Source organism: Littorina saxatilis, linkage group LG13 (genome assembly GCF_037325665.1).
Source record: "Littorina saxatilis isolate snail1 linkage group LG13, US_GU_Lsax_2.0, whole genome shotgun sequence".
Taxonomy (NCBI): domain Eukaryota; kingdom Metazoa; phylum Mollusca; class Gastropoda; order Littorinimorpha; family Littorinidae; genus Littorina; species Littorina saxatilis.
This window is the reverse complement of record NC_090257.1, coordinates 2,507,930-2,526,900: the sequence shown is the minus strand read 5'-3', so window position 1 is coordinate 2,526,900 and position 18,971 is coordinate 2,507,930. Positions and strand designations below refer to the sequence as shown.

At 39.9% G+C, this 18,971-nt stretch overlaps 1 protein-coding gene across 1 annotated transcript in view; it reads left to right on the top strand.

Moving 5' to 3' along the window:
• Nucleotides 1-2,332: 2,332 nt before the first annotated feature.
• The window catches only part of LOC138946270 (angiomotin-like protein 1), a 63,464-nt gene continuing 46,825 nt past the window's right edge, over nucleotides 2,333-18,971 (top strand). The window contains exon 1 of the mRNA XM_070317812.1: nucleotides 2,333-2,523. The gene's annotated coding sequence lies outside the window, so the exon portion shown is untranslated. The remainder of the gene's footprint in view (nucleotides 2,524-18,971) is intronic.

Sequence of the window (18,971 nt, the reverse complement as noted above, 5' to 3'; positions counted from 1 at the left end):
CCCATCACGATCACGAAAACAAATGACGATCACGATCACGAGACTTGATTTTTTTGTCATCACGGATCACGGGCAAAGTCCCATCACGATCACAGAAATGGAAATTTCGGCAATCACGGTCACAGAAAGGTAAAAAAACGCCAATCACGATCACGATTTTAAACCCTTTGGGGCCCTCACCATATCGCCTTCGGCTTTATAAACAAAACAAGTCGCGTAAGGCGAAAATACAATATTTAGTCAAGTAGCTGCCATTTTTCAGCAAGACCGTATACTCGTAGCATCGTCAGTCCACCGCTCATGGCAAAGGCAGTGAAATTGACAAGAAGAGCGGGGTAGTAGTTGCGCTAAGAAGGATAGCACGCTTTTCTGTACCTCTCTTTGTTTTAACTTTCTGAGCGTGTTTTTAATCCAAACATATCATATCTATATGTTTTTGGAATCAGGAACCGACAAGGAATAAGATGAAAGTGTTTTTAAATTGATTTGAACAATTTAATTTTGATAATAATTTTTATATATTTAATTTTCAGAGCTTGTTTTTAATCCGAATATAACATATTTATATGTTTTTGGAATCAGAAAATGATGGAGATTAAGATAAACGTAAATTTGGATCGTTTTATAAATTTTTATTTTTTTTTACAATTTTCCGATTTTTAATGACCAAAGTCATTAATTAATTTTTAAGCCACCAAGCTGAAATGCAATACCGAACCCCGGGCTTCGTCGAAGATTACTTGACCAAAATTTCAACCAATTTGGTTGAAAAATGAGGGCGTGACAGTGCCGCCTCAACTTTCACGAAAAGCCGGATATGACGTCATCAAAGACATTTATCAAAAAAATGAAAAAAACGTTCGGGCATTTCATACCCAGGAACTCTCATGTCAAATTTCGTAAAGATCGGTCCAGTAGTTTAGTCTGAATCGCTCTACACACACACACACACAGACAGACGCACATACACCATACCCTCGTTTCGATTCCCCCTCGATGTTAAAATATTTAGTCAAAACTTGACTAAATATAAAAACAAGTCGCGTAAGGCGAAAATACAATATTTAGTCAAGTAGCTGTCGAACTCACAGAATGAAACTGAACGCAACGCAACGCAGCAAGACCGTATACTCGTAGCATCGTCACTCCACCGCCCGTGGCAAAGGCAGTGCACGTGGAATTGACAAGAAGAGCGGGGTATTCGTTGCGCTAAGAAGGATAGCACGCTTTTCTGTACCTTTCTTCGTTTTAACTTTCTGAGCGTGTTTTTAATCCAAACATATCATATCTATATATTTTTGGAATCAGGAACCGACAAGGAATAAGATGAAAGTGTTTTTGAATTGATTTTGAAAAAAAAAATTTGATAATAATTTTTATATATTTAATTTTCAGAGCTTGTTTTTAATCCGAATATAACATATTTATATGTTTTTGGAATCAGCTAATGATGGAGAATACGATAAACGTAAATTTGGATCGTTTTATAAATTTTTATTTTTTTTTACAATTTTCCGATTTTTAATGACCAAAGTCATTAATTAATTTTTAAGCCACCAAGCTGAAATGCAATACCGAACCCCGGGCTTCGTCGAAGATTACTTGACCAAAATTTCAACCAATTTGGTTGAAAAATGAGGGCGTGACAGTGCCGCCTCAACTTTCACGAAAAGCCGGATATGACGTCATCAAAGACATTTATCAAAAAAATGAAAAAAACGTTCGGGGATTTCATACCCAGGAACTCTCATGTCAAATTTCATAAAGATCGGTCCAGTAGTTTAGTCTGAATCGCTCTACACACACACACAGACAGACAGACAGACGCACATACACCACGACCCTCGTTTCGATTCCCCCTCGATGTTAAAATATTTAGTCAAAACTTGACTAAATATAACAACTCAGTCCAAATGATCTGTAATATTAGTTTTAGCGGCTAGCCTGAGAGGCTCTGCGGGTCGGCGTCCACGACGCGAACGACAGAAAAAGACAATAACTATGTAATCTAATCAAATTAACTTTATTATCTCAAGTATGAGAAATTGCCCTGAGATAATTAGGCCTATTGACCGCCGAACTGACACCGCAGTTGCGAGCGGCTGCTGCACTACAAACCGTGACTGACTGGTGACTCGTTTATTGTGAGGTCTTCTGCCTCGCTATAAAGAAGAACAGTAATGTTTCATCACGTTTTGGCGAGGTCGCTGAAACACAGGTTTTACTCGAGAGGTAGCACTACACTACGCGTGTCCATGTTGTAAGCAGTTGGACACAGTCAAACAAACGCGCCCTCACGAGACTTCGGAATCCACCATCATGACGTCATGCTCAGGGAAATTCCTCGCATTTCGGGGCGGCCATTTTTCGCCATGACTGTCTAAATCTCATCGCTTCTCCCCGCTTCTTGCTCTTGTGGTGTGAGTGTGTGAGTGTATGCCACTGTGGAGGCGGTGTGTGTTTGGCTGATGGACTTGTAGAAGCAGACGACAGCTGTCTGGGTGTGTTCGAAGTTGACAAAAGGTAAGTTTTGTTTGGGACCTTTTGACGATTTTGCAGACTTTCGAAGTCTGCGCTGAGTGACCTGCGAAACTTGCCTAGTTCGTGAGGTAAACCGATTGCGCTGCTGTGCTTCAATGTCACTTGATTTTCACAGCAGATAGGAAGTTCACTGCGCGAAAGACACAGAAATGGTGTTGTTACGATCCTGCTAACGGGATTGTTGAGTTACGTAAGAAAGAATGCGAATCGTGTGGCCTCACTTTCAGGTCAAGTTGCTCTGACCTAGATTCTCGTCTGATTCAGTGATTGCCTTTCGACGTTCATTCGGCATTGCTTTGACGTGATTGAAGTATGCCTGGGCAGTTCGAAGCAATGAGTCATTTGCCTAGGCCTACTGTGTTAGGAAAGTAGAAGGTTTTGAATGTAATCTAATTGCACTAACTTCCGAATTGTTGAATAATAAGCTAAACTGCTTTCTGCGGGTTTATTTTGAAAAAACGAAGCACTGGAAATTGACTTGAAACTTTCTCTCTCTCTCTCTCACCCCCCCCCCCCACCCCACACACACAAACATTCACACACATGACACTCACACATGCCAGGGTTCGTGTTACTAATGCGCCAATTATACAATCTAAAAATAACAAAATTGGAATAGACCCTATCGGTATTCCAAGCTCTCGTAATCTCTCGCAAGCTTCAGAGCATAGCAAAGCATGCGGTACAGCGATCTCGTGCGAGCTGCACAAGCGAAGGTTCGAAGTTCTCGCGATGTTTGAAGCATAACAAAGAGCGTGTCTCGCGAGAGCTGCTCAGATACCGAAAAGGTCTATTCCCTTGAGTTTTGACAGTTTGAGACACCTTTGCTGATAGTGTATGTAATAATGCTATTATAATGATACCCCACAAAGTTATACCTATATAGTTCTGTAATACTAATACTAAGAGCAGGCATGAGCATTGAATGCTGACCACATAAAAAAAAAATCCACTGTCTGCAGTTCAACTTGCTTGTGTTGGTTTCTTGATTTCGAAGAGACATATGTGCAGGTTACATTCATCTTTAGTGTATGACGAAGTGTCATGATTTATTAATTATATTATGTGAAGTTAGGGGCCTGCTCCCCTGTTTGGCACAGTCGGAGACAAGTTTTGTCATCAAAAACAGTTAAACCCAGGCTCTATAATTTATAAAACAGTTAAATGTTTTCTGAAAATGCAAGAAGTTGAGGCCTTTTCTGTCGCACAGTTTTCTATTTTATCATCAGTTATTTTGGGCACAAATTTGTTTAAAGTTTCAAAGGAGATGAACGTCTGCAATGATTAAATCATGCGCACAAGCTTTCATATTCTATTTCTAGTGTAGAACAATATGAACTGGAGAATACTACAGAACTGAAACTCAATTGGCTAAATCCAGATTTTGTATTAAAAACCAGTATGTCTCGACATGTATTTCTCTCTCTCTCTCGACTGTATACAGATATCTAAGAACAGCCTCGCTTTCACTTAGATCCTGCCTAAAAACAATGTTCAGACCTCATGTTCAGACTCGGCGTAATGATTCCGAAAGGACTACTTTTTAGCGGTCAAGTTCAGTCGTCCGCATACTCGAAAGTGAAAAAAAGATGAAACGTTTTGCTACAGTATCGGAGGATGAACTGTCGGAGAAGAAAAAGAATCTCGTGCCAACCACTACGCAGAAGACCATCCGAGTTGTCCAGAAGTTCTGAAACACGTCACGTTCCAAATCAAAAGACGACATTCTATTCTCTTACGTCACTATTCTTGGTTTACGGTACCATTCGCCGGCTTTGCTACGAGTATGCCATAGTCTTGGTTGGCCGAGACCTTGAGGTGGAATGCGAGTGATTAGGTTTGTTGATTTTGCACGGAGAAGTGGTCCGTGTTTAAGCAAGTTTCTTTCTTCTTTGAAAACAAAAAACCCTAAGACCAGTGAATGTCGAGATATATATGACTAAGTGCCAAAAGGTGCTCACAGAACAGAAGACGACTTTGTTTTACAATAAAAATGTTTCTAAAAACGTGTGTCTGCTGAAAATTGGTGTGTGTGTGGATGAATGTGCGAAGAGATAGTGGACATAATTTCGTGTGTCTGACTTGAACGGTTTTGAAGTTATCTTTGTTTAAAGTCAAAAATAACGCCAAAACCGGCCATCTGAAAAAGGACATCGTGATACCTCGTGTTTTGAATATGCCACAGAAAAATAACAAGAAGCACAAATGAATTGCATTTAGTTTGATTGAATGCCTGAAACATCGCTTTACAGACGAGACCAAACGTCAAATCTAAATCTCGAGAGAAATTTTTTTTTTCGATAACCGAATTTTAAGGTGTCGCACGCAAGATGTGTCGTCATCACGGCATACATTTTTCAATCGCAGATATTTACTAAATTTCTTTTTCAAAAACTCTGGAATTGATGTCGACACGTCAAGCGATAACGGTGTATCAAACTGCTGTCTTTCAAGTAATCCAGCAAAGACTGCAGAACTTTTGAACAGCATTTTTGAAAACGATTTGAAAATTTCGTCATATCTTGCGTGCGACAAAATGTTCGGTAATTAACGGTTATTTTCTTTTAAAAACAAAATTTACATGTACAAAGATCTACTTCATCTACGGAACCACGTGACACATTCTGTGTTCAAAATTTGTGAAGAAATCACGAACCACGAATGCGCTATCAAGTGTTGAAATTATGTCGTCAACATCTTTTCAGATCTTGCGTGCGACACCATCTTGCGTTCAACATAAAATGTCACTACCTTATCGAGTTTAATGGGTAAAACTAACTATTTGTTGTCTTAGTTTAATCTTCTTAATTAAAAGCGTAATAAAACCGAACTTCCAAGATGAATTTTAATTGAGATTAGCGAAAGAGCGGGCACGCAAGTCGACCTTAAAGTAAAAGAATGATAACACGAGCGTTTGTCGTGTTGTCTTGCGTGCAACACATTGTCCAAAAAGGAAAATGTATATTTTTCTCAGACGTTTTTTAAGTTCAAACCTTGAAACTTCACACACATTTGGGGTTTAATCGCCCCCATGCATGGTAAAAGTCTTGTTGACCCTTGTCAGATTTCAAGGTCACGGCTGGGTCACATGTGGTTCAGAAAACGGATGAAACATATTTTTTCAGAGATTTTTGAAGCTAGAACCTTCAAACTTCAAACAACGCTTTTGCTTAATGATTGTTCAACATGGAGAATTCAAGGTTGATCCTTGAGAAATGTGAAGGTCATAGCAGGGTCTCGCGTGGGTAAAAAAAAAAAGGAAATTGTATTGAACTTCAATTTATATAAAACCAAAGTCTGGTTGATCTGTTTTAAGATTTAAGGTCAAATCTGTTATTTAAGGTCAAATCAAATAGAAATTTGTTGATGCTTAAATCTTTGAAACTTCCAACAGGTTTGAGGTTTGACAACTTCTGGACTTTGAAATCTGGTATGGTTGATCCTGGTAATATTAATTAGTCAAAACATCAAGATCAACAATTATAAAATAAGCACTTTCACCAATGTCAAGTGAGCAATAGCAGCAAACGTGAGTCTTATAAAGATTATCACTTTTTGTGTGACCTCAACTTGACCCCTCTGAGTGCTCTCAATCATGGAAATTGACCACACTTTGATTATAACCAAACAACATCAAAACTTTGGAATGTGTGAAGTTTCAAAGGTGTTGCTTAAAAGGCGTTCGTGAAAATGACAATTGTATGTGTCTGACTTCAATGCGACCCCGCTGCGACCTTGACGTTTGATTTTATCAACCAGACTTTCATCATGTGTGAATGACTTCAAACACTATAAAACTAGTTGAAGAAATTGACAATTTTTCAAAGTTTAAGCCAGATGGCACTGCTGTGACCTTGAAATTTGACAAACATTAACCAGGCGGTCACCTTTTTTAGAAAATATCCTTAAAGGATCTTTAACCTTACTGTGACCTTGGAATTTGATGAGGTTTAATTTAACTTGCGTAGTGTGCCAAGTTTCAAGGCCCTAGCTTCAAAAACATATGAGAAAACCTCATTGAAAAATGTATATGTTTGACCTCAACGCGAACCTGCTGTGACCTTGACTTTTTCAACCAGACTTTAATCGTGTGTGAACATTATACACTAGAACTGTGTGTATTTTCAAAGCTCGTGCTATAAACGCGCTGAATAAATTGAAAATATTCCACATTTGGACCAGATGTGACCCCGCTGTGACCTTGAACTTTGACAAAGATTAACCAGCAGGTCACTTTTAATGAGGTTTTATAAAAATGCTGAAAGTATGTGAAGTATGTAAAGTCTAACTGATCTAGTATTAAAACATGTAAGACGTGACAACGACAATTTTCCAGTTTGCAAAGGAAATTTAACCTCGCTGTGACCTTGAAATTCAATGTTGTTTAATGTGATGTGCACCATACCTGGAGGTCATTATACTTTGGTTGTGTGCCAAGTTTCAAAGCCCTAGCTTTAAAAACGTGCGAGATAACCTTAATGCTATGACTCAGTGCCGTTTTGAATGATATAACGAACAAAATTATCGTTATTTGTAAAATCATTTGGGTAAATTTATCTTTTCTTTTCGTAATTGGGTTCCAGCATCTGTTGTCTTAACAAAAATCACAATATCAGTCGTGTTTGTCAACTTTTATTTTTTAGCCCCTTTGTCCGCTTTTCGTGCGCACCTTTTGGCACTTAGTCATATATATGTAAATTGGATTTGTGATCCAAACATGCCTTTTGGTCAATCTCGATGGCAGTTTATTCCACTCGCCCTACGGGCTTGTGGAATAAACTTCCATCTCGATTGACTTAAAGCCATGTTTGGATCACAGATCCAATTAACGTATAAAGTTTAGATCTTTGTAAATGTAGGGTATGTCTATTGCTATTCAGGCATGAGACCAAGGCCACAGTAGGGCGGTTGGTGGCGAGAGAGGTGAAGGGACGGGGAATGTTAACAGTGCTGTTTGCCGGGCTGTCAGCACTGCCCGCCATTGTTTAGCTCAGGCACCGTCGCGGCAGACGCGCCTTAGTTCTATGCAGGAAAATGCAGCGCGCTATTCTGGCCATCTGGGCAACTGTCGTCCTCATCTCTAAGGCAGACTGAGGTGTAAGTTACACCCGCCTTCAGGCTCAGGCATTTTCAAACACCTGACTCGAGACTATATTATTCAACGCATAAGAGAACAGTTAAGATTGTAAAAGCCACAATTCAAGAGGGCCCAAAACTCGTCCCCTCTGTGGCAACGTTTGATTAAACTGGATTGCTTCCCTTGCGCAAGTTTTCTTTCATGCGTCATGGAAAGGAGTCTGGTGTACCCACTGCTCTTTTCCTTGCACTTTCAGTCCGTGATGAAACAGCATTCCTTTGCTGTGAGCCATCTAACCTGAAGGTTGTGCACTTACAGTTACTTCCAACCAATGCGTTAGTCAAACAAGACTTACTTCAAGTGTTTGCGAAACAGTGAACTAAGTGCAAGAAGATAGGTTGGTGACTGTGTGTCATCTTGTGAAGATAAAGAAGGAAAGAGTAGTAAGTGAAAGTGTCACGTACACTTTGAGAGTCAGACACGATTTCTTTTTGGTATTGGGAGTGGATACTTTTCTGATGGTTTCGATATTTGTGCCAATATATATATATGATAATCTAAAAAAACAAAAACAACAACAAAACACACCAACAAACAACAAAGTGACTGCTGGTGAGACAAGCAATGTCAGAATTAAAAAGAAAACAAGAGGCGAAGCCATCAAGGCTCACGTAAGAAATCGACAAACAGTAACACAAACTCAATCACTCCGTCACACACACACACACACACACACACACACACACACACACACACACACACACACACACACACACACACATACACACACACACACAGAAAGAGCATAGGTGAAACTGTGCAAGAAAGCGAGACACTAGATCTAGATCTGTCTGTCTGCATGTAGCCTACTTACAAGGACACGACTGCCAACCAGTCTCGGCGCGCTCAAAATAATAATGACCGAGACTTTCAGTACTTCCTTCGCGTGACGTCTAACCCTCTTACGTCATAATGTGACGTCAATGTAATGTGACGTCTTCAAATGTTAGAGTTTGTACCACAGACATACACATGCACAGACGCACGCACGCACGCACAGACAGACAAAGTTACGATCGCATAGGCTACACTTACGTGAGCCAACAAGAGGCGAAGCCTTCAAGGCTCACGTAAGAAATCGACAAACAGTAACACAAACTCAATCACTCCGTCACACATACACACACACACACACACACACACACACACACACAGTAAGCATAGGTGACTGTGCAAGAAAGCGAGACACTAGATCTAGATCTGTCTGTCTGCATGTACCCTACTTACAGGGACACGACTGCCAACTAGTCTCGGCCCGCTCAAAATAACAATGACCGAGACTTTCAGTAATTCCTTCGCGTGACGTCTAACCCTCTTACGTCATAATGTGACGTCTTCAAATGACGAAATGTTAAAGTTTCTACCACAGACATACACACGCACGCACATACCATACGCACGCACAAGCAGACAAAGTTACGATCGCATAGGCTACACTTACGTGAGCCAAAAATCATTGCTCTCTGAAACAAAGACCTATTTATGATATTTAAATTTTTTTTGTAATCATTGATAAATGAGAGAAAGAGCATTGGTGTCGTGGATAGGTGTGTTGTAGAAAGAGAAAGTATGAGTGAGTGAGAGTGTGTTGTAGTCTCTCCGAATTTGATACTCACTGATAGAAAAAAGGGAGAGAGAGAAACATAACTCAGAGAAACAGGGACAGAGAGAGACCATAGAGCTTTGGCTCAGAAGAACACTATTTTGAATTCCAAGTTGCATACTCCGAATTTGAAAAAAAGGGACTTGTCAGAGGCATGGTACAAGCTGATGGAACAGGGGTTTGTCAGTTGTCTCTGGATCAAAAGGTCATGTACATTTATTAATCAAGCGTTGGCACACCTAGGCTAGTCTTTTTTCTAAAGGCTCAGTCCATCTCAGATCTGTCCAGGCATCCACATGGACTGAAATCATCCCTTCACTTGGACACACACTAGAAACCAACAGCCTGGCTGCCTCCTGTGCACAGTGGCATTTCAAACCTTTTTGTTCTTGAATTAATTTTGTGTGTAAAACCTATGCCAAGCTGCTGAATCAATTAATAAATAGAGAATACTACATGGCTTGCTGTGTCGTACCAGATTTACACGAGTTGTTTTTTTAAATATTGAACTGCGAGTGCGAGCGAAAGCGAGCTGTTCACTATTTGAAAAAGCAACGAGTGTAAATCTGGTACGGAACAGGAAGCCATGTAGTATTCTGTTTATCCTACATACTGTACTTACGTATATTTGACTGAAAATGTCCTGCAGTCGAGGCAGCTAAATTGAAGACGCTTGTTTTGGAACCTCGATCTCTTCTAAAAGCCTCGTGCAATCTATTACGTCAAGGCAAAGAAACGTCACTCTGAAAGTGTGGCGTGACGTGTTAGTTCTAAAGATTCATCGAGGGTAATTAGCGAGCGCAATTTTTTTTCTTTCTATAATGACGTTTGTCTCGGTGACTTTGGCATCATAAGCAGTGGAAAAACAGGTCCCTGCCAGACTTGCTTGACATGACCTCATTTACATGATATACACACGTGTGATATGAACGATTATTATCTCACGGGTGTCTCTCTCACGTATGTAGGATAAAATAGAATATCCCAGTGCACTGAATGGGGTAGACTTTTGGCTTGTGTCAAAGTGAAAGGAAGTTCTCATCACAGGTACAGTGGAACCTCCATAGTACATCCTCAACAAATCCAGACAAATTCAGTTCTTTAAAAGGCAAGGTAAACATGTATTACTTTAGATATTTTTGTTGTTGTTATCATGGGTTTTATGAATTTTCTTCTCTTATTCTTTTATAATTATTAATTAATGACCTATATGTGCTGATGACCAATTTAATTTCCTTTGTTGGATCAATAAAATGTTATGAGTTATGAGTTATGAGTTATTTTAGGAAAACAAAACGGGTACATACATAATAAAATAATAAAATAAAAGGATGGAGTCTTATTTTTTGGGGAAAAGTTCCAGAGGTAAACAGAACATCTGTCATCTGAAAAAGCCCGGTTCCATTATAAAAGCCTGGCCAGGTGAGTGGTAGTGCAAACGATTGGTGATACGACTGAGAAGGACGGCGCCTCTCTGGCATTTTTCACCCCTTCATACATTTTCCGCCCGAGCGATTTACAGGTAAGAGCACAAAGCATCGCCATGGTTCGGGGAGGGGGGCGAGTTTGTATTCCTGCGACCCTGAAAGAGAGGAGACATTGACCTCAGAGGTACTGGCGTCTGCACGTTGGTTTTGGGCACGTGTCAACATAGTGGTGGACCCCCTTACCCTCTTGCACACAATCTCCAAAATATAAAGTCGTTATAATCAGAGGGAGTGAGTCTTATAATGGAGATGCATTTACAATTACAGACGCTATGACAAGCATGACAAAAGAAGATTTAAGAGTGTGGGGGGGGGGGGGGGGGCGGTGGCCTTGACAGGGGAGGAAGGGGGGTGGGGGGAGGGATCTGGCGCTGGAACGTTACTGTTGAAATAAGTTATGGCGTGAAAGTGTGCTGGCCGGTCCGGTGCCAATAATTATGTCAACACGCTTTTATAGGAAATACTGATAAAAATGAAGGACACAAACCCACACTCACCACCACCATCCACACCCACCACACACACGTTGTACAACACATGCACACATACACACACACACACACACACACGTTGTACAACACATGCACACACACTGACACACACACACACACTCTTAACAACCCCCCCCCCCCCGAACACACACATACAACCTGCCTGGGATGTGCGACAAATACTTTATGGGTACAGAGGAACCTTCCTATTAAGAACCCTCGATTGAAGACTTCCTCTCTTTTGGGACCATGTTTTGGAGGATTTGCTGTACATAACCTCTGGTAATTCCACTCTTCTTTTCTCCAAGGACAATTACCATATATCACATCAGTTTTGTTTTGATAATGAAAATGTCATTGATAAGACATGTGTGTATGTCTGTCCACAATGAAGACCACTAGGTAGAGCACTGGTGAATGTTTCGGTTTTTTCTATGATTAAACCTTTCATAAACAAACCTTTCTTGTTAGTTTTGTTTTGTTTTATTCGTAAGTTATAATTATGGTCTGCTTCAATTGCATGTTAAGACAAACTAGAATGTATCCCGATAAGGCAACATACAATTAATGTTCAAAGGACACTTCTTTTTTGAATATCTATCTATCTATCTATCTATATCTATATACGGCTTGTGTGTGTCTGTCTGTCTGTCACTTCGCGATGCACGGCCAAAGTTCTTGATGGATCTGCTTCAAATTTGGTGGGCATATTCAGGTAGACCCCGGACACAATCTGGTCGATGAAAATTTTCAACACGTGCTTTAAGCTCGGCGCGGTGAACCGATTTTGGTTTTTCTGTTGATCCATTTCCAGTAACTCTTCCTTATCTTCTCCAGTGTTTTGCGCGTTTATCTCCCTTCCTTCGTGTGGCGTCAATCACGTCAACACGTGCTCTAACCCGGCGAAGCCGGCGAACCGCCACGCTGCATACTCCGTCTCGCGATCATCCCGGCGAAGCCGGTGCGAACCGCCACGCTGCATACTCCGTCTCGCGATCCACCCTGCGAAGCGGGTAATCATCTAGTATAATAATATATATATATGTGAAAACAAACACAAAAATATGCGAGACAGCTTTACACATGTAACATTTCTTCTCGGATAACGTTTCAAGTTGTCTCAAATAAAGAAGATTAGATAACCAAAGCGTGTTCGGCGTAAAGAGAAGAAATGGAAAAATTCAAAAGTGACACTGACAGTCCTTCTTATACTGTGTTCAAACAACCCAAAATATCAACAACATCTTGTCCAACCTTGTCCGTGTTCGTTCTGTCAGTGGTGCTTTTGTTTTTTGTTGTTCTTTGTTGTTGTTACCTGATGAAGCTTTTATAAGCGAAAGTTCGTATTATTGTGTTGTCCTTGTATCGGTGAGTACACAATTCCTTTGTTTTTCAACCCAAAATATATATTCAAGACAAAATGAGCTATTCAAAACGAAATGAGCATGTCTGGCTTAAAAAAAAGAAAGGGTTATAAGTGACATTTTAAACAAACCAAAAACATACGATACAACCTGAGCGTGTTTAGCTTATTAAAATAGAAAAATAAACATAAAAGTGACTGTTCTTTTTATTTTGTGTTTAAATAGACTAAAGTATACGAGGCGACATAAGCGTTTCAGGCTTAAAACAAAAAGTAGAGAGATATAAAGTGACAGTTTTTTTTCAGAATGAGTTTTTGAACAAGATTTATTAACCAGGATTAACAAAACAACTGGAAGAGAGAGAGAGAAAAAAACTACAGCGGAAACGAAAATTTGTCCCCCTCAAATCTTGACAGTGACACATTTCGTCGCGTTACTTACGTGACGGTTGTCAGTTTCTCTCCCTTACGCTTGAAACAACACGACTAGACATTCCAGCCATGCAACATTTGTTGTAGACTTCATGCTTGACTGACTTGGCGCTGGATTCATTTCGTTGGGATATAAAAGAGGGGGTTGACCTCGTGAATTAAAAGAGAGATAGAGAGAGAGATTGTAATGTGAGAAATACCAGACAGTTTGGGGAACGTTCTGTGCTACAGGCGTATGACATTAAGTTTCTTTTGGAAGCAATCTGGCGATAACAGAAAAACTGACGGAAAACCGATAGTACACCAGCTAAAAATAGTGATTGTTCCCCGTCTTTGGATTTGGGAACATGTTGTACAGAGGTCCGTGTCGTATTCGACCCCTCCGACGAGCGAATGCCTTCATATCAATGATATATTTTGCTGTATATCTATTCATTTGACCTTAAATCCCTCTCATAAAAGGCCACCCGCAATGCTTGGTCCAAAGGTGTACTTTCGTTACCGGTACACCTGCAGTTGCAGGGATGTACATAATCGATTGGTGTGAGGGAAGGGAAATATGAACCGATACGGTTAGCCTAATGGTAAGGCGTCCGCCCCGTGATCGGGAGGTCGTGGGTTCGAACCCCGGCCGGGTCATACCTAAGACTTTAAAATTGGCAATCTAGTGGCTGCTCCGCCTGGCGTCTGGCATTATGGGGTTAGTGCTAGGACTGGTTGGTCCGGTGTCAGAATAATGTGACTGGGTGAGACATGAAGCCTGTGCTGCGACTTCTGTCTTGTGTGTGGCGCACGTTATATATGTCAAAGCAGCACCGCCCTGATATGGCCCTTCGTGGTCGGCTGGGCGTTAAGCAAGCAAACAAACAAAAAAGGGAATTATGTCCACTTTTTATATTTAGTCAAGTTTTGACTAAATATTTTAACATCGAGGGGGAATCGAAACGAGGGTCGTGGTGTGTGTGTGTGTGTGTGTGTGTGTGTGTGTGTGTGTGTGTGTGTAGAGCGATTCAGACTAAACTACTGGACCGATCTTTATGAAATTTGACATGAGAGTTCCTGGGTATGAAATCCCCGAACGTTTTTTTCATTTTTTTGATAAATGTCTTTGATGACGTCATATCCGGCTTTTCGTGAAAGTTGAGGCGGCACTGTCACGCCCTCATTTTTCAACCAAATTGGTTGAAATTTTGGTCAAGTAATCTTCGACGAAGCCCGGACTTCGGTATTGCATTTCATCTTGGTGGCTTAAAAATTAATTAATGACTTTGGTCATTAAAAATCTGAAAATTGTAAAAAAAAATAAAAATTTATAAAACGATCCAAATTTACGTTTATCTTATTCTCCATCATTTGCTGATTCCAAAAACATATAAATATGTTATATTCGGATTAAAAACAAGCTCTGAAAATTAAATAATATATAAAAATTATTATCAAAATTAAATTGTCCAAATCAATTTAAAAACACTTTCATCTTATTCCTTGTCGGTTCCTGATTCCAAAAACATATAGATATGATATGTTTCGATTAAAAACACGCTCAGAAAGTTAAAACAAAGAGAGGTACAGAAAAGCGTGCTATCCTTCTTAGCGCAACTACTACCCCGCTCTTCTTGTCAATTTCACTGCCTTTGCCATGAGCGGTGGACTGACGATGCTACGAGTATACGGTCTTGCTGAAAAATGGCATTGCGTTCAGTTTCATTCTGTGAGTTCGACAGCTACTTGACTAAATTAATATTGTATTTTCGCCTTACGCGACTTGTTCTTGTTTGTCTTGATAGGTTTCCTTGAAGAAATATACGTACACGGAGGATTATGGTCAACAGAAAAACGGGTTTAATGTAATGCTCAGTCTTACTGTGTCTGTCTCTCTCGCAGTGTGTGCGCTGGCGTGCCTGTTTACGCGTGCGTTTGTATATGTGTGTGTGTGTGTGTGTTCTGGTTGCCTTTGGTCCCATTGGTACATGTACTGGCGAGGCTGTGGTTCGTGAATTGAGGTTCCTTGCTGGTTGTGCGCCTATGTAGGAAAGCGTAAAACTAAGACCTCTGTAACATATCATTTGGAATGCAACGTCCACATCTACGTCCACACAAAAGAAGCGGCATCCGAGCGAAAAATACAGACACGATTTTATTCGGTCGCGTGGTCTCCATCCTAATGCTTCATTTCCTGTAAACTATAGTTTCCACTCAACCCTCCGCACTCCCCCCTCCCATCACCCCCCACCACTTCTTCCCTCTTATGCTACCACCTCCTTGTTCCCCATGTTTGTATTCATTCTACCTGCCTGACCAGAGAGACAGGGGGATATATTTTTGAGTATGACTTAATAACAATGTAGCATTCCGGATATTTTACGGATTATTACGGTATCGGCAATGACGCGCAGTTTTCAGTCAGATTTCTATGGAATGTCATATTGCGTACAGTTGTCTCGGTTTGTACTTTGTCTTAACCTTAGTGATGAAAATATTCCTTGCATGTTAATGAATGTGTGTGTGTGTGTGTGTGTGTGTGTGTGTGTGTGTGTGCGAGAAACGTCAAGGTCGACGCATTTCCGGCTTAGGGGTGGTATACAATTCCCCACCGGCTCGCAAATTAATGGGGGTACTTATGTGACCTGACACCGCTGTCCGTGTTTACCGCCAAGAAAGTGCGGGATTTAAACAAAAATGGCCCTTGATTTAATGAGCTTGTCGCCTATAATTTCCTCAAGGCAGCTATATAAATAGACATCCCCCCATCTGGATAAAAACACAACACACAGACAACTGTTTGCTATTGACCATTATGGTTGGATTTGCGTATTTATTTTTTTGTCCGGATATGAAAAAAATCATTGAATTACCTTTTGTGTGTGTCACTGCAAGAAACGAACAATGAAAGCTAGATCATAATTTATTCCTGTCACTTTAAAGTCATTCGGTTTGTCACTTCAAAGCCGTCTGACGGATCGGTTGACTCTGTGAACAAGCAGGTGCTGTTATGTTGCCCTTTACTTTGCATTCTTCAGCTGTTTGACGTAAGTTGTCGTTTCTTTCCCTACCTGTCAAAAACGACTTAAGCTCGATCTCGCTTCATTGAATTGCAAGGTACAAGTAAGAGGAGTGTGTCGTTCATAATGGCCATTCAATCGTATCCTACTGCTGCGCTCATAGACATTTCAAACTGTGAAGTTTGGCCAGGGATTGGGTTATTAGAACTTTAACTCTTTGGAAGCCCAGCTGTACGAAGTGACGTCTGTTGATTTTTATTTATTTATTTATTTGTGTGTGTGTGTGTGTGTGGGAGGGGGAGGGGTGTACCGACTAGACAAGTTTTGCGAATTTGTTTTGTAAGCCAACCCAGAACGTTCGTCACGAGTAGCTTAAAAAAAGGAATTGCGTATTTAATCAGTCATTGCTGAAGGGCCTCAAGGCTTAATCAGCCATATAGGATCATCTCAGGTATGTTCCTAGTTGCGTAGAATAAGCATGAAAAGTTATGGAAAGAGTTCTAATCTGTACCAAATTACCACTCATGGCTCTCTAAAAGACTTCTGCTATCTTGATTGTAGGATTTTCAAACCGCTCAGACTCTAGTCTCAGTATCATTGTGCCAGCCGGATTAAAAAAAAACAAGTCGCGTAAGGCGAAATTACTACATTTAGTCAAGCTGTGGAACTAACAGAATGAAACTGAACGCACTGTATTTTGTCACAATGACAGTAGTCCGCCGCTCGTGCAAAAGGCAGTGAAATTCACGAGCCTGTTTAGCGCGGTAGTGGTTGCGCTGAGCTGCATAGCACGCTTTTCTGTACCTCTCTTCGTTTTAACTTTCTGAGCATGTTTTTAATCCAAACATATCATATCTATATGTTTTTGGAATCAGGAACCGACAAGGAATAAGATGAAATTGTTTTTACATCGATTTTGGAAATTTAATTTTAATCATAACTTTTATATTTTTAATTTGCAGAGCTTGTTTTTTTTATCCGAATATAACATATTTATATGTTTTTGGAATCAGAAAATGATGAAGAATAAGATGAACGTAATTAAATTTTTGGATCGTTTTATAAAAAAATTATTTTAATTACAATTTTCAGATTTTTAATGACCAAAGTCATTAATTAATTTTTAAGCCTCCAAGCTGAAATGCAATACCAAAGCCCGGCCTTCGTCGAAGATTGCTTGGCCAAAATTTCAATCAATTTTATTGAAAAATGAGGGTGTGACAGTGCCTCCTCAACTTTTACAAAAAGCGGGATATGACGTCATCAAAGACATTATCGAAAAAAACGTCTGGGGATATCATGCCCAGGAACTCTCATGTCAAATTTCATAAAGATCGGTCCAGTAGTTTACTCTGAATCGCTCTACACACACACAATGACACACAGACACACATACACCACGACCCTCGTCTCGATTCCGCCTCTATGTTAAAACATTTAGTCAAAACTTGACTGAATGTAAAAAGAGAAATACAAAGATACGTCAATAAATGAATACAAGAATATTAAATGAATGGATGAATAAATGAATACATTAATTGATAAATTAGTAAGTAAATAAATAAATAGATAGGTAAACGAATAAATAGATAGATAAAGTATTAATTGAATAACTGTCAAGTTCATCGCACTGAAGTTCTGTCTTTACATGTAAAAAAACAACAACACCTAAAAACATACAAAGAACGAAAAACCTATGTAATCTAAGCATCTAAATCTGGATGACCGAGAATAGTTTTGTGATTGCTTTAAATCTTTATGCGATGTAAATTTGCTTTGAATTTGTTTTTTGTTGTTGCGACGTGGGTCTGAATTGCTCACCACTACAATCAAGAAAGATTGATTCATAAATATGTAATGAGAATGATGTCATTCATAACAGCATTGAAGCTCATTCATAACAACAGCAAGGAGTGATTTTGTTTATTGTTTTAAAGAGGAAATGTCGTCAGTAAAAATGATATGCCATAACATGCCACAATCAAAATAAAATTGTTTTTATAAAGATGTCAAAGCTTGTGACGAGCTCACGTTTGTTGACGTCAGAAGTAGGCCTATAACAATTGCTAGCTCGAATCGTACCCCCCGCGGGTAAGGGGGAAGAATTTGCCCGATGCTCCCCAGCATGCCGTAAGAGGCGACTAACGGATTCTGTTTTTCCTTTTACCCTTGTTAAGTGTTTCTTGTATAGAATGTAGTCAATGTTTGTAAAGATTTTAGTCAAGCAGTATGTAAGAAATGTTAAGTCCTTTGTACTGGAAACTTGCATTCTCCCAGTAAGGTAATATTTTGTACTACGTTGCAAGCCCCTGGAGCAAATTTTTTGATTAGTGCTCTTGTGAACAAGAAACAATTAACAAGTGGCTCTATCCCATCTTCCCCCTTTCCCCGTCGCGATAATTATAACCTTGAACGGTTGAAAACGACGTTAAACACCAAATAAAGAAAGAAAGAAAGAAAGAAAGCTCGAATCGTCCACAAGAAATTGATTGTTATTTGTTTGGAGGTCGTCATACATAATGAATTCGGAAATAGATTGCTGTTTGTTTTCAAGGTCGGTATTTATTCGTTGTGAAGGTCGGTATCAAATAAATTCCACACCAACAAAAATAGTTCAGTTAACAAAACTCGATCTCTTGCTCACTTGAGCAGCCACTGTTCGCATGCATTATTTATTCAGAAATAGATTGTTATTTGTTTTGAAAGTCGACGTAATACATTCCATTCCGGCGAAAAATAGTTCAGTTGATGAAAGTCGATCTCTTGCTCAAATAATCAGCCACTGGTTATGTTGTGGGGTTAACTTAGCATGACGCAAGACACAGGATCGAACAATCTTAGCCCGAGCATGTTTTGCTGTGTGAACGGGGCTTAACGCGCGGGTGAAGCCAAAGCCTAGGAATGTTGTTGTGGCT